The sequence below is a fragment of the Bactrocera tryoni genome, chromosome 1 (genome assembly GCF_016617805.1).
Source record: "Bactrocera tryoni isolate S06 chromosome 1, CSIRO_BtryS06_freeze2, whole genome shotgun sequence".
Lineage (NCBI taxonomy): Eukaryota > Metazoa > Arthropoda > Insecta > Diptera > Tephritidae > Bactrocera > Bactrocera tryoni.
Window position 1 is genome coordinate 71,318,723 of NC_052499.1, and position 13,645 is coordinate 71,332,367.

The window sequence follows — 13,645 nt, forward strand, 5'->3', positions numbered from 1 at the left end:
AAACGAGCAAACCGAAAAATATAATTTTGAAACAGCAACTTGCCGTTAACCCCAACAACAACTACGTAATATAAAATGAAGATAAAAGCAGAACAGAAGTCCGGCAATGAGCTACAACTCGATACAAAACTGAAAATTCAGCGAATAATTAAACTCACCTGCTGCGTGGAATGGCAAATGAGCGCTGCAAAGCTGCACTACACACCACAATTTGTGTGTCTGTGTGTGTCCTTGATGCGGACCGAGAGTTGCGCTGGCGAAGTTCTCGCTCACTCGTGGGAGGTGGCTTTGGCTAGTTGCCTACGTGCTGGGCCGCCGTAAAAGAGATATAACGGAGTGGCGCCCAAGGCTCCGCACTTGCCACACGTTGGTGTATATGAGTGCCGGTGTAAGTATATATGTGTGCGTGTTTGCGTTCCGTTGTTTGTCCGTTGTTGCACTTGTTAATGATTCACATCCACTTCCTGCATGCGAGACAGCTTAAGCGCCATTCAACCAACTGGACACACATAACTGTAAGTACAAAAGCAAAAAACACACAAAACATAAACGCATAAGTCAATGTGTGGGTGCAATGCGATTGAAGTGCTTATTTCATGAATGAGAAATCTGTGTAAAATTCTATGCTAAACTTTTGTGTGTGCTTTGACTTCCAGCTCGTCTGCATATTTTAGAGATTGTTTGGCTTCTTTGTGTTTTTTTTTGCCTCTTTTGGACTCATTTTTGCGCCCTTCTTTGTTTGCCTGTGCCTAATTAAGCGATAAGCCAGTGGCTGTGTTCCTACGTGTGTATGTGTGTGTGTGTGTGCGAAGGCCAGGAGATGTGTGTTCCTATGTTCACGCCGGCAGGTATCACCTATGATGAAGTGGGTGGTTAGGCGCCCGTTGGCTTGCTAAATAGCTGTTGAGTCTCTCATTCATTCTTATCTCAGATTGTCGGCACACACACGCATTCACACATGTATGTGAGTGCGCCCTAAGGTGGGCTTGCCATTTGTAAATACGCCTAACTATACTTACACATTTGGTTTTGTTTTTGTTCGAGATTGCGGCAATGCGTCGAGCACGATGCACTGTAATTACCGGCTAAGTGTTTTGACTGAGTGGCCAGCCATTAAAGTGTGTGCGTGTATTTGTGAGATAAGTACATGTGTTGCACAACACGAAAACAATGCAAATGATTTCATAGCGCCAAAAATGCGGGTTGTATATACTGCTGAATACACTGGTACATTTTTTAAATTTTTTTCAAGTTTTAGTAAGCAAAGTCTAAGCTCATTATATATTGCTCGATCTATAGCTATTTATAACTTTTTTATAATTGAAACGTTTCTTTTTTGAAGGCTAAAATCTAATATCATTGCGTCAAAATGTAGGCAGCTATTTTCTGAAATATCATTGCTAAACTGGAGTTTTTTATTTCCAATAATACCAACATATCCTGGTACCAGGAGTAGTGCAGCTTTATGACTACACAGGCCACGAATATTCGAAATAAGTGAGGCAGTGCTACGGATGTTACAAACAGCAGATAGACAAGAAAAGCTGTCTGAACGATATAACAAATTTGCCTTTGCTATGTATCGCACATTCTAGGGCTTTGAAAACGTCAAAAGCCTCAGCTGTAAATATCGATAAGTAAAAAGAAAGAATCCCGCCTATAATAAATTCCCCGTTTGATTTGGTGAGTGCCAGAGCTGGGTTTATTGAATTCGTCTGTGTAAATTTCTTTATAGGTTTTCATTAACTTTAAGAAGAGTTTCTAAAATACCAAATTACTGGTATTTTTGAAGTTGTGAACGGGCAAGTTGATAGTTTCTTTTTTATTAACCACTCCGACTGTTTGTTGACCTCCTTGTACTTTGGGGGCGCTTATATGTTTAAGTCTTTTCCGTATTTGATACAGCGGCCTAAAGTGGATTTTAGCCTGAAGTTGCGTTTATGTTGTGACGCGTAAATTACGGTTGTAAGGAGGCATTTAGAGTGTATATCAGTTTTGGAATTAGTTGCATCGTTATTTCGTATACCCTTTCCTTGTCCTTGTTGTTAGGCCACGTTCCGCCAAGATAATAATGGGTGACATAGGGAAAGCGTTTATACTCCGACGGCACGCTTTTCTCAGGGTCATGAAAGCTGTTACTATTCTAAAAACTTTTTGACCTGTCTTCCAAGCTGCGAATTGGGTTAGCACTGCATGAAATCCTCTATCGTTGCATTAATTCAGCGAGTATTCTGCCTTATAAGGGCTCGGGAACAGCGATATATCAGTTTTAAACTGTCGTACACAAGTTTGATAAGTGATTATCTGACATACAGCTAGTGATGAGTTACAGTGACGTATGCAAAAATAAAATTTTATATCAACTTTATAGCCACAATCGCTATTCATATTAAGTAATGTTTAAAAGAAGTTAAAGGTATAATAATTTTGAGCTCATATGTTTTTATGTTCGCGGAGCAACAAATTTACACATTAACTATCAGAGGACGTTAAGAATTCGTTAAGAATTTAAGCAGTTCGGCTTAGAATTGCGATTATTATTTTAAAATAACTGTTCAAGCAATTCCGTGGAATAAAATACGTTAGATATATAAAAAAGCTTCTTCCCTGAGAATTGAAGAATACTCCAAACCAGTTAAAGGAAATTTTAAAATTTAAAATTTCGCGCAAAAATGTAACGATTAACGAAGCCCGCCTTTATATTCGCCAGAAATGGCTCCGTGTGACTTTTGCTTTTCCCAAAAACTAAAAATCATTGAAACGTTGGTGTAGAAAAATAAATATACATATATGTACAGATATATATATATATTGGTTTTTTAACTTAAAGTCCTAACCTCATAAAAATTTGATGCGCCTGGGTCCTTTAAACTAGATTGTTTATCTCTCTGTGAAATTTCATCGCCATGTGTCCATTAGTGGGCTCTTCACAATAGTTTGAAATAACTGTTTGCTATGGAATCACCAAAGATATTGGAGAAGTGTTTTGGGGAGTCTACTTTATCACGAATTTGAGAGGCACAAAGCATTTAGTGAAGGTCGTGATATCATCGAAAACTTGGATCAAACGTGTCATACCTGCATTTGTGTATTTGAAGATAACATCGAGAAAAATAATGAAAAATTACTTGAAAAACATTATGTGGATTTCAGAGAGACATTGGAGCATCTTATTATTATTATGTTATGGAACGGCTCAGCACATTTTGGTTATTGTTTTGCGTATGAAACGCTACATAGTGAGAATACTACTAAAATGCTTGACAACTAGGATGAGGACTTTAAATGCATCAAATGCTTGATTATTGGTGACTATTTAATCTTGTAACAAATAGATACATATGTATCTCGATTAGTACTTTGGGAATCACTAAATTGTCTAAATGGTTATCACGCACATTTGAAATGAAAACACCTTATCACTTAAGTGTGTAGTATAAAATATAGTTTATTTAAGAGGAATTTAACTTTATACAAAGGTTCCTTTTCTTAAAATTAAATATCTCAATTATTTAGGCAACCAATGCAGCGTAGGTAGATAGCGTGCCGGATAACGTGCGGTCGAAGTTCAAACTGTAGCGCGCGAGATAGGTGTTGCAAACGGAAAAACTTGGTGATCGAAAAAAAAGAATGTTGATGTGCGGCGCAGTATCGAATCGAAAAGTAAAAGTGGGGCTTGTATATGTCGAATGTTGATAGCGAATGGTTTGTAACGAAGTGAGCCTGCTTTCCCGATGCCCATCCTTTTTGTTAAGTGGGTTGGCGTACAGATGTGTTGAGTTGTGCAGTAGTGTCATCAGCCGTGGTGAATTACACTGTAGCATTAGGATGCGCCAGTTTTACCGGGTAGAGGAGGTGGATGCTTAACTCATTTAAACAGTGACAAAACGTGGGTTTATGAATACGACGTTGATGCTGTTCAACGATGTAATGAATGGCGTGCAAAGAATGAGCCGAAATCGATAAATTCGCGTCAAAGTCTATCAAAAATAAAAGGTGATTTTAATCATTTTCTTTGACTAATGCGGAAAAGTGGTTTACCATTAATTTGTTTCACACGGTCAGAAAGGAGAACTTCTCGTACTTGGCCCGTTTAGAAAATTCATGGATTTTTTACTATGATAATGCATCCTTACATATCTCATCTAGCGTGATTCTGACTGGTTAGTAGATCTACATTTTGAGAATTATTTTGAACTTCGAAGAGCTGGCGAAAATGTGAAAATTTTTAAAAATCGAATTTGTAGAGGGTATTTTAAGGCATTTCTTGTTCCATAAGTATAAAAATTAATGTTTGTCTGTATGTCCTTTATAAAGTCATAAACTATACATTTGATCATGTGATGATCTTTAAAGAAGTTGTTGTCCTCCATGGACCAAAGGGGGTTTCTGAATTGAAGAAATAAAAATTACAAAAATTCCAAAATTTGCGTATTTGTTCAAAGAAAAATTTGTTTTGTAAACTTGTTAACCGAAATTCTAATTAATATTAACCGCATTCTTCAAAATAATTGCAATTCACAAATCATTAATTTTGAAAGGAAACCCCCATCCAATCTTAATTGACAGAACAAAATTTAATTTGTTTGCGATTCATACTCTAAACTCCGTTATTGCTTTAGCGCACTCATTCGCCACAAAGTGCTCTTTAACTAACTAAATTGCGTCGGCACTGCGAAAGCATGGTGCCACCCGTGTACACAGCCCACCACTGTAGCGTCTCTTCAGCAAGTTGAAATGCGAACAACTTGCAACGCCGCATGCCACAGTGAAATTTTAGCAAAATTTAGATTTTACACGATGCCTTTCAAGGAGTCGTAAAATGCAAATTCTCAGGGTAATTAAGATTTCGCCAACATGCTGGCGTGTTGCAAGAACGCATTGCGGCAGACACGCCCCTATGTACACATAGCGACTACAAGAACGGTTGTGTGTGTGTGTGTGTGTGTGGAGGAAAGCGGCGACCTCGACTAAGCACAATGAAATTGGAAAATGCAACGAATGAAGACGCTACACGCCGCTGTCGCATAAGACAAACAACAAAGAGGGCGCGCGGCGCGGCAAAAGGTAAGGCGAACGCCAAGACAGTGTGGAAGCAAAAAATGCATATTTTGAATGAGCGAAGAATGTAAAACATGTGGTGCAACGCGGTGGTAAAAGCGTTGACGACAATGTCTGTGACTTGCAGCATGCTTATGTGTGAGTGTGTGTGTGTATAGGAATGCAACGCTGCATTTGCATAATTCAAATTGCCACAGTAATTGGTGGTGTTGGTGTTGTTTTTACCGCTATTTGCAACAATGTCGCCTTTGTGACATCCATGCCACGGCTGGCAGCGCCAACATTAGCAACAGCAGTCACATAGGCGGCAGCTAGTTTTTGTGGCGTTTCATGCACATACATCCATGCATATATGTGGCATCATCACACTCCAGGCAAGGGAAGTGCAACACATGAAAGTGCCTGCATATTTGGTTTTTCTTTGAAATTCTTTGCTTTCTGCGCGTTGTAGTTGTTGTTGTCACTCATTTGCTGCAACTAAAAATGCTAATGGATTTAATTGAGTTGCGGCACTGCCCGAAATGACATCAGGCCAAGTGAGCGAGTGCAGCGCAACTGGCGCAAGGTAATCTCCGCATAGTCGTGTTCTTGTGTTTTGTGTGAGTGTGAGTGTGTGCATGTGGCCAGCAAGTCGCTCATTAGATATTTTACAAGCACGCACTAAGCCCTAAGAAACCCATACAACCCTTATATGTGTGTGTGTGTGCATAGCGTTTTTTATGGCTTCTAGTAAACTGTAAAACTTTGCATTTAGTCCAAGGCAATTTTGATGCGAAGCGGAAAAGCGCTCACATTTGCAATTTCGTGCCCCATTTAACTTGCAATGCTGCACATAAATTGTACAAGAAATATTGCCACATTTTTATGCGCTCACACAGTCTGTCACAAAGTTTGAAACGCATTATCTTCGAAAAAATTCTATTACATTTGTTTTTGAACATTTTTTGTTTGCTGGCAGAATAATTGTTATGTAATGCTGTTTGGAAATCACAGGTCAAGTAAATAAAAAGTTAGTATTATTTATTTTTATTATTAGAATATCTACGTAGATATGTATTTTTAACACTTAGTGGTGGTATCTTCTATGAATAACCGATTGTGGGCTCAGAAATATGTACGAAGTTCGAATTTACCAGAATCAACAAAAAACGCTAAATTGCGGTGCATTAAAGCTAGCACAGCCTTCAAAAAAAAAAAAATATATATGCTATAATGGTTTGATTAAAAAACTTTCTACATATATCGTAGCGTTGTCTTGGAAAATAAAGCATTCCAAACTTCGTGAAGATACTGGCATATACAAAATTTGGTTACAGAAGGTGATCTGTTTCCAAGGTTCCCTACTTTTTTTCAAAGAAAAAACACAGAAACTTCAAATTTATAAGAGAATATTATAATCATTCCAAAGAACATTGTTTGGTATTTATAATTTAAAAATTATCTCTTCCAAATGTTGGCCGCGGCTACGTCACAGATAGTCCATCCCTTGCGTCCATCCGTTGAATCCAATTTTCGATGACACGTTCAAGCATTTCGACGGGTAAATGGCGCATGACACACGTGGTGCTTTGCTTCAGGGCCTGATTCGAAGCGGAATTGTGCGCATGGACTTTAAACCTTCAAATCCACACAGAAAAAGGTTTAACGGTGTGAAATCACACGATCTTGGTAACCAATCAAAAACGTGAAGTTATCTGCCCACTGAAGTGTTCTCTCAATAAATTCATTGATTGATGCGATGGAGGAGGAAGTGTCGCCTTCTTGACGGAACCAAATTTCGCCAAGATCACGAGCTTCAATTCCATGCATCAAATAGTCAGTTATCACGATAACGGTTACCATTGACGGTTACGTTCTAACCGGCATCATTTTTGATAAAATTTGGACCGATGTTTCCACTGGCACACAAAGAACACTAAACAGTTGTTTTTTCTAGATGAAATGGCAGCTGTTATCTTCAGGTAGTTCTTCGTGCCAAATGCGACAATTGTGCTTGTTTACTTACTCATTGAACCAGACCTTATCTATGAATAAAATTTGGCTCGAAAACGTAGGATCTTTCTGCAACTTTTCAGCAGCCCATACAGCGAAGCGATGTCGCTTGGGAAAGCCAAACGGTTTCAGTTTTTGCACAAGCTGTATTTTGTACCCTTTCAATTTATAGTAAGGTCTCGAAGTAAATGCGCCAAGTCGTTCCATAAGTTAGTCCGAGTTGGTGCGAACGGCGCCGAATCGACTCACCACGGTCTTCGTGGACAATCTCAGCTAGGGCTGCTATAATTTTTTCACTGCGTGCTGGAAGTGGTATATTCAGTCGAACATTATCCAATAATGAATGCTGGGTTTCAAGATGGGTGATGGTGTTGCGAATAGTGCGCTCAGCAGGGCGATTATGTTGATCCTAAGTTGGGCTAAGCGCGCGAACGTGAATTTTCGTAAAAAAGTTGAAGGTTAATAAACGTTGTTCAGGAGTAAGTTTTTCAATGATGAAATGCCTAACAATAGCGACATTCCAAAAACTGAAGGGCTAGTTCGCTTATATATAGGGCAAACAGGCGGCCAAGGCTAAATTGACTCAGCTCGTTATGCCAATTATTTAAATATACTTAGATTTTGTAAGGTTCCCGACGTTTCCTTTACGATGTTACAAACATCGTTACGAACTTAATTTACCCTGATCTATGTGCCGCTAACCTTAACAAACCTTTCTTTATTAATGTTTCATTAAAAACCACGGAGTACCGGGCCAATGTAGCTAAGGCAGCTTCCTTAACAGAAGTAGACGTCTTTCATTGCTTTATTTTCATTGACCGGTTTCCTGGCTGAACCTCAGCGGTTAACAGATGTTAGACCTCTGGCCTATTTTAACAGTAACTCAATACAGATTATACAGATAAAAGCAAAACGTATCACTGCTGCATCACACTTAAGACAATTATTATCATTTATTGTATAACTATACCGATACTTAAATTCGATTATATCTGTTACCCAATTTGACACGACCTGCCTACTTTTCTGGCTTTCTTTTCACAACGAAGTCTCCTCATTAGCTCAATCGAGATTCTTGACGATGTTTGTGGACAGAATTTGCCAGAGAAGGAACTGGTTGTCAATTGATTGATCAGCTCAGTCTCTAAATGTTCGAGGACTCGGAAATTTCATTCGCAGATTAGACACTGGAGCAGCTGAAGAAGGAAACCTAACCAATAAATGACAATTAACAACAGGATATTGATCCCTAACTGCTTTTTTGAGGAAACCGCGCACAAAAATTTATCATTGGTATTATCAACATTTTAAAACCAATTTACATGAAATGTGAAATCTGGTAATCGAAAAACCTACGACAAAGTTCTTCAAAATCAAAATGATGCTCATAATTTTTTTAATTACCGAGGTGGAATTTTTACCATGAATACATTCAGTAAAGTCGAATGATCAATGGAGAATATTGCTGGGACGTTGAGGTGAATACATGAAGGAATTAACTGTAATAAACCGATTTTTTTTAATGGATATTTCACCAAGATACTGCACCAACTCATTCTAGCATCTTTGTGTATGATATCTTGGCCAAACACGAAACGGGAGTCATCGCATCGCAGCAGGGAGTATAAGCAAGATCGGGGTCTCTATTTCTGTTTTCGAAACTGATGATTTTTCTGAAAAACTTTTAGAAAAACAAACATGTACGTTACTAGGGATAAACTCTTAACTTATCAGTTGCATGAGCTCTACGGAAGTTAGTCATTCCCAGAAAATCTGGAGGAGCCGAATCGCCTTTCATGTTTTAAGACTTTTAAGCAATGCAAGCTCAACTTTACCGTTATTACTGAGAAATATGAAAACTTCACTTCCTGTTAACTGCTTTCAAGCGGAAAATTGTACTGCCGCCAACGACAAAAAATGTGCCACAAATGTTAGCTTAGTCCTCCGACTATTATTTTCGGTGTTGATAAACACTTATAATGCTGCTGCTTGCAATATTGCTTTGATAAACTACAGATATTTATCAGCAACTTCGACCCAATGCAACTCTGTACTATATAAGCAGGTTTGTGGAAGTAGCGCGCAATTTATGGCTATTGTAGTTGTTGTTAGTCGATAAAAATTCCGAAAGTTTTTCGCTGCTAACAAAACTTGTGATATTTCAGTTTTGTGGCAAGCGCAGATTTCTCCCAGTTATGTCAGCTATTATGTGTGTGTGTACACGGGATTGTGGCAACAATGAAGTTGTGGTGATATTTTTACCTGCGCTGTGGCTTGCAACATTGCAGCGCTGCCGTGTATGACATGAAAATGAATATCAGTTTACTTGTGAAAGAATTTATGATTTTGTTTTTTTAGCACAACTAGGCAACTACGTGGTAACGTCACTGCAAGAAAAAAAAACAGCAACCGCGTGTGGCATACAACACAAGAAAAAAATAGGTAAGCAGATAAAGCCAACAGCTGAAATAAAAACAAAGCAACGCTTGGCGTCTGCGGTTAAAGTGTTGAAAAAAGTAAAAACAAAAGCAACAATAACAACAAAACCAAACACCATAAAACCAGGGTGTGGCACGTTAAGCGACAACCGCAAAGCCGCAAACGTAAAACATAAACACACATGCAACGCGATTTACCGAGCACTGTATTCGTGCTGCAAGGGCATGGCGTTGGTGGGCTTGTGGCGCGACCTGCAGGTGTTGTTGCCACTTAAGTTACTACTTTTGCCACATTTGCAGCACAGTTATGGCATAAACGTAACTTTATGCGTTTGTCATCGCATAAAATACGCTCATAAATACTAGTGGCGTTGCAAAAATAACTAAGCACTCACACACACATACGTGCATAATAAGTGTCTCATCAGCAACAGCAAAAACAATAAGAAAGTTGAAATTACACAACAACTTTAGTGAAAGAATATGAACGCAACTGAAATGAAGTTGACTGCCATGGCGGCAAACCACAAGCAATCGCTGCCAACAGACACCGAAATTACAACAACAATACAGCCTTTTGTAATTTAAGCCGCCGCGCAGCACTTTAGCCGGTTGCTGCGAGGAAACGTCGCCATACTTGTTCTCTACTCTTTTTAGGAAGCACTTTGCCACATTGGTGTGTCCTTGTTGTTTTTGTTTTTTCATACCTTTGCTCTAACTTGAAATGACATGTGGAAGTTGCATTTAATTCGCTGGAAAGTTATGAGCAATCATTTTAGGCATTGTTTTCACCTCCGCCGCTGAAGTACTTCAAGTCGTACATACATATATAGACAACCAGAAATTTTTATACACATACATACAAGTACTTAGATGCACAGAAGATGACTAGTGGCGTTTCAGGTTGGATATATAACGGTACGCATTCATCGCAGATATTTTTTTACCAGAATGCACTATAGATTTCATGCAACATACTTTTCCGGCTCGGTGAGACAGGTTTTTTTTTAACTTCTTGCCCCATTTTCTTCATCATTTCAGGAAATAAACTAATATACTTCCCAAAAAAATATATATATACTTTTGGGTGTTTTCATTTACAATTTCCTCTTCTGTAGAGGCATAGACACTGCTTACGCGGTTATATACGAGTTTACAACAGCGCACCAGTCGTTTTTCCTTTTCGCTGTTTGGCGTCAATTGGATATTCTAAGTGTAGCCAGATCCCTTTCTTTCGTCGTATATCTCAAACAGCTCATTGTTCCATCGAATGCGATATTCGCTGTTGCCAATTCGCAAAGGACCATAAATCTTCCGCAGAACATTTCTCTCGAAAACTCGTAACGCCGAGATGTTATCATCGTCCATGCCCCTGGATCATATGGTAGCACGGGGATAATGAGTGACTTTTAATTTTTTTTGTGTTTGGCATATGTAATGGCCAAGCTTATTTTGCTCCGCTGTTGCCTACATTTTGGCGTGGATGAACCAATTATTTTCATTTGAAAAAAATCAATTAGAAAACCTTGTTTTTTTCAACCCGACGTGATGTGAAAATGAAATAAAACTTACAAATTTGGTCAAAATGATTTCTAATTTGATGAAAATGTCGACGAGATGGCTATCACGGCTCTGTTTGCATATCTCCGCCGTCCGTCCGTCCAAAATCGGATGATCTAATTGAAAGGGCCATTTCTCGAATTTACTGTGGTATCACTATCAATACCTCCTCCAGTGTATCATACCGTGAATATCACAGATGCGTACAGCGTAGCCTTACCAATGCGGGACATGTGCATGCGTTGCCCTATGTTGATCACATTTTCGGGTGTTAGCCGTAAACCATACGTGGTAATCTTCTCCACTCTTTTTATGCCTTCGATGCCTTTCTGGCTCTGTTGAAGTGAAGTTGTTTGCTTCTTTTTCTAAGTTTACTTTTAACCTTCTTTCCCAGTTCAAGTAGGTGTTTGCCAAACCAGTTCAAGAGCCGCCATTGGCTTCCGGTAGATGGATCTCCGTTTCTGGAAATTAAGGCGCCATTAGGCGGTGCACCTTCCTGTTGTAAATAGAGATTTCGTGTCAATTTCATGACATTCCAAGAAAAAAGTTGGTCAACATTATGACGAAATAAGCCTCATCTGAGAAGACAGTATTTTACGCGAAGTGTTCTTACAGTAGCCAACGGAAAGCGTGAAATTGCATAATAAATTGGAACATTTCCAAGTGTTGTACCAAAGAAATAATGAAATTGCATAAAAGGCACACTGACAAAATTTTACTCAAATTCGTAAAAAAAGACATGGTCGTCATTTCCATTGGTAAATGTTGTATGTCAGAGATTAAGTATGGAGACAAATAAGTATGCATAAATGATCAGCTCGTCGAGCTTAGTCGTTTTGTAATGTCTAACTGTCTGTCTGTTCATCTGTTTATACTCTAATCAGTCCCTTAGTTATTGAAATATTAGTCTTTTTTCCTCAAGAAACTGCTCATTTGTAGGAAACCCTGATATCAGAGCACCAAAATCAAGTTCTTGTATGGAAAACTTGCATTTATTTGTCAAGATATCTTTAGAAGTTTGATATATATTACTGCCTAAGCAATGCTAGAACCGCCCAAAGTGTTGTTCCCGTCGGAACACCACAGCATTTAGCTGCCGCACACACTAACTTATCAGAATCAAGAAAAATATATTTTTAGGCCCCTTTGTGTTAAAAGAAATGCACCTGTGAAGGGTTGTTGCTTAGAGCACATCGCTCATCGCCCTGTGCTCATCCGCAATTTGCACTATTATTTGTGGCATGTAATTAAAAATGCAACATGCGTCTGCCTACTCTGCGCCAAGCGCCACTCCTACGACCAGAGCTGCGGCAACATTTTATAGCGAGTACGCGCCTTGACTTTGGCACCACACTCTGCTGGCATCTTACCGAGGAAGGCCTGTTCTGCTGCTGTTGTTGGCGATGAGCATGGTGGTTGTAGCGTAGGGTAACTCGGTTGGCTGAACTTTTTAATGGCGTATTATTTTCAGAAATAAATTATAGCTATGAATAGAGTAGGAGTCAGCTGAGTAGAGCGGGTATGGCAAGCGGCAAAATGGAAGGGCGGCAGGCAACAAAAATAAGAAATAATAGAAAAATTAAAACAAAACTAACAACAGCAACATAATGTAAGACCATAAAGATGGAGGCTAGCATGCAAGGGTATCAACTGCTCAAACACGAGCAGATAAAACCGTTAACATTTCACTTGATATATTTATAAAGTCAGCGGAAGTGGGCGCGGCGATGAGCTCCACGAAGCAGAGGAAACGACGCATACACATACACGCGCAGGCCGGCTTAGTATATGCAGAGTGTGTAAACGGAAGCTGCGGTGCGGTAAATGCTGCCAAAGGAGTAGAGTCTGCAAGGAGTATAGTCGTGTGGAGAAAGTACCGACGGCGGCTGTAAGAGTTGGGGCGCGCACACTCGTATGAGAAAAATGTTTTCAAGTTAAACTTTTGAACTAAATCAGAAATGCAGAAACGAACAAACTTTACGCGAGTTGAAGTGAAATGCAAAAATAGAAAATTTAAAAAGTGAAGAACATAAAAAACGCTTCGAGGCTTAAAAAGATTACTTAATAAGAAAGAAACGAAAAAGCACAGAGTCTCATACGGTGGACTCAAGCGCGCAGACGGCAAAGTGAAAAAGCAAAGAGCGAGTAATTCAGCGTATTTAAAGTTTGGCGGGAGGAAAGTATCTTGCAGAGATGTTTGCATTTAAAATGAGAGCTGTTGCAATTTCATGCGCGGATATGATGACTAGGTTGCCTGAGATGAGCTGGTAAGCTATAAAAATACTTGACTTAGCTAATGTACTAAGTAAAGGGTATAATCAGAAATGACTACTATCTGCACTTATTACTTGGAAATATTGTAATAATTATTATTTCCACGAATCGTTACGGGTCAAGAAAGACTCAGTTGACTGAAAGATTGTCTAAAATAAATTATTCAATACCAACAAATTATTGTAAAAAGCAGAGCAAAGTTTTGTAAAAATGTTCATAATTTGTTAGATATTACAGCTGCTGAAATATTTTTCTATTTTTTTTTTTTGATGGAGAATGTTATTTTAGCCAAAGAGCCAACAGAAGCATTTTAATTGGAA

General features: G+C 38.9%; 1 protein-coding gene across 3 annotated transcripts in view; it reads right to left on the reverse strand.

Moving 5' to 3' along the window:
- The window catches only part of LOC120766646, a 361,298-nt gene that overhangs the window by 104,163 nt on the left and 243,490 nt on the right, over window positions 1-13,645 (reverse strand). For 2 of the 3 annotated variants that reach the window (XM_040092267.1, XM_040092268.1), the window contains one exon: window positions 159-513. The exons of the other annotated variant lie outside the window; for it this stretch is intronic. The gene's annotated coding sequence lies outside the window, so the exon portion shown is untranslated. The remainder of the gene's footprint in view (window positions 1-158; window positions 514-13,645) is intronic. 3 annotated transcript variants of the gene reach the window in all.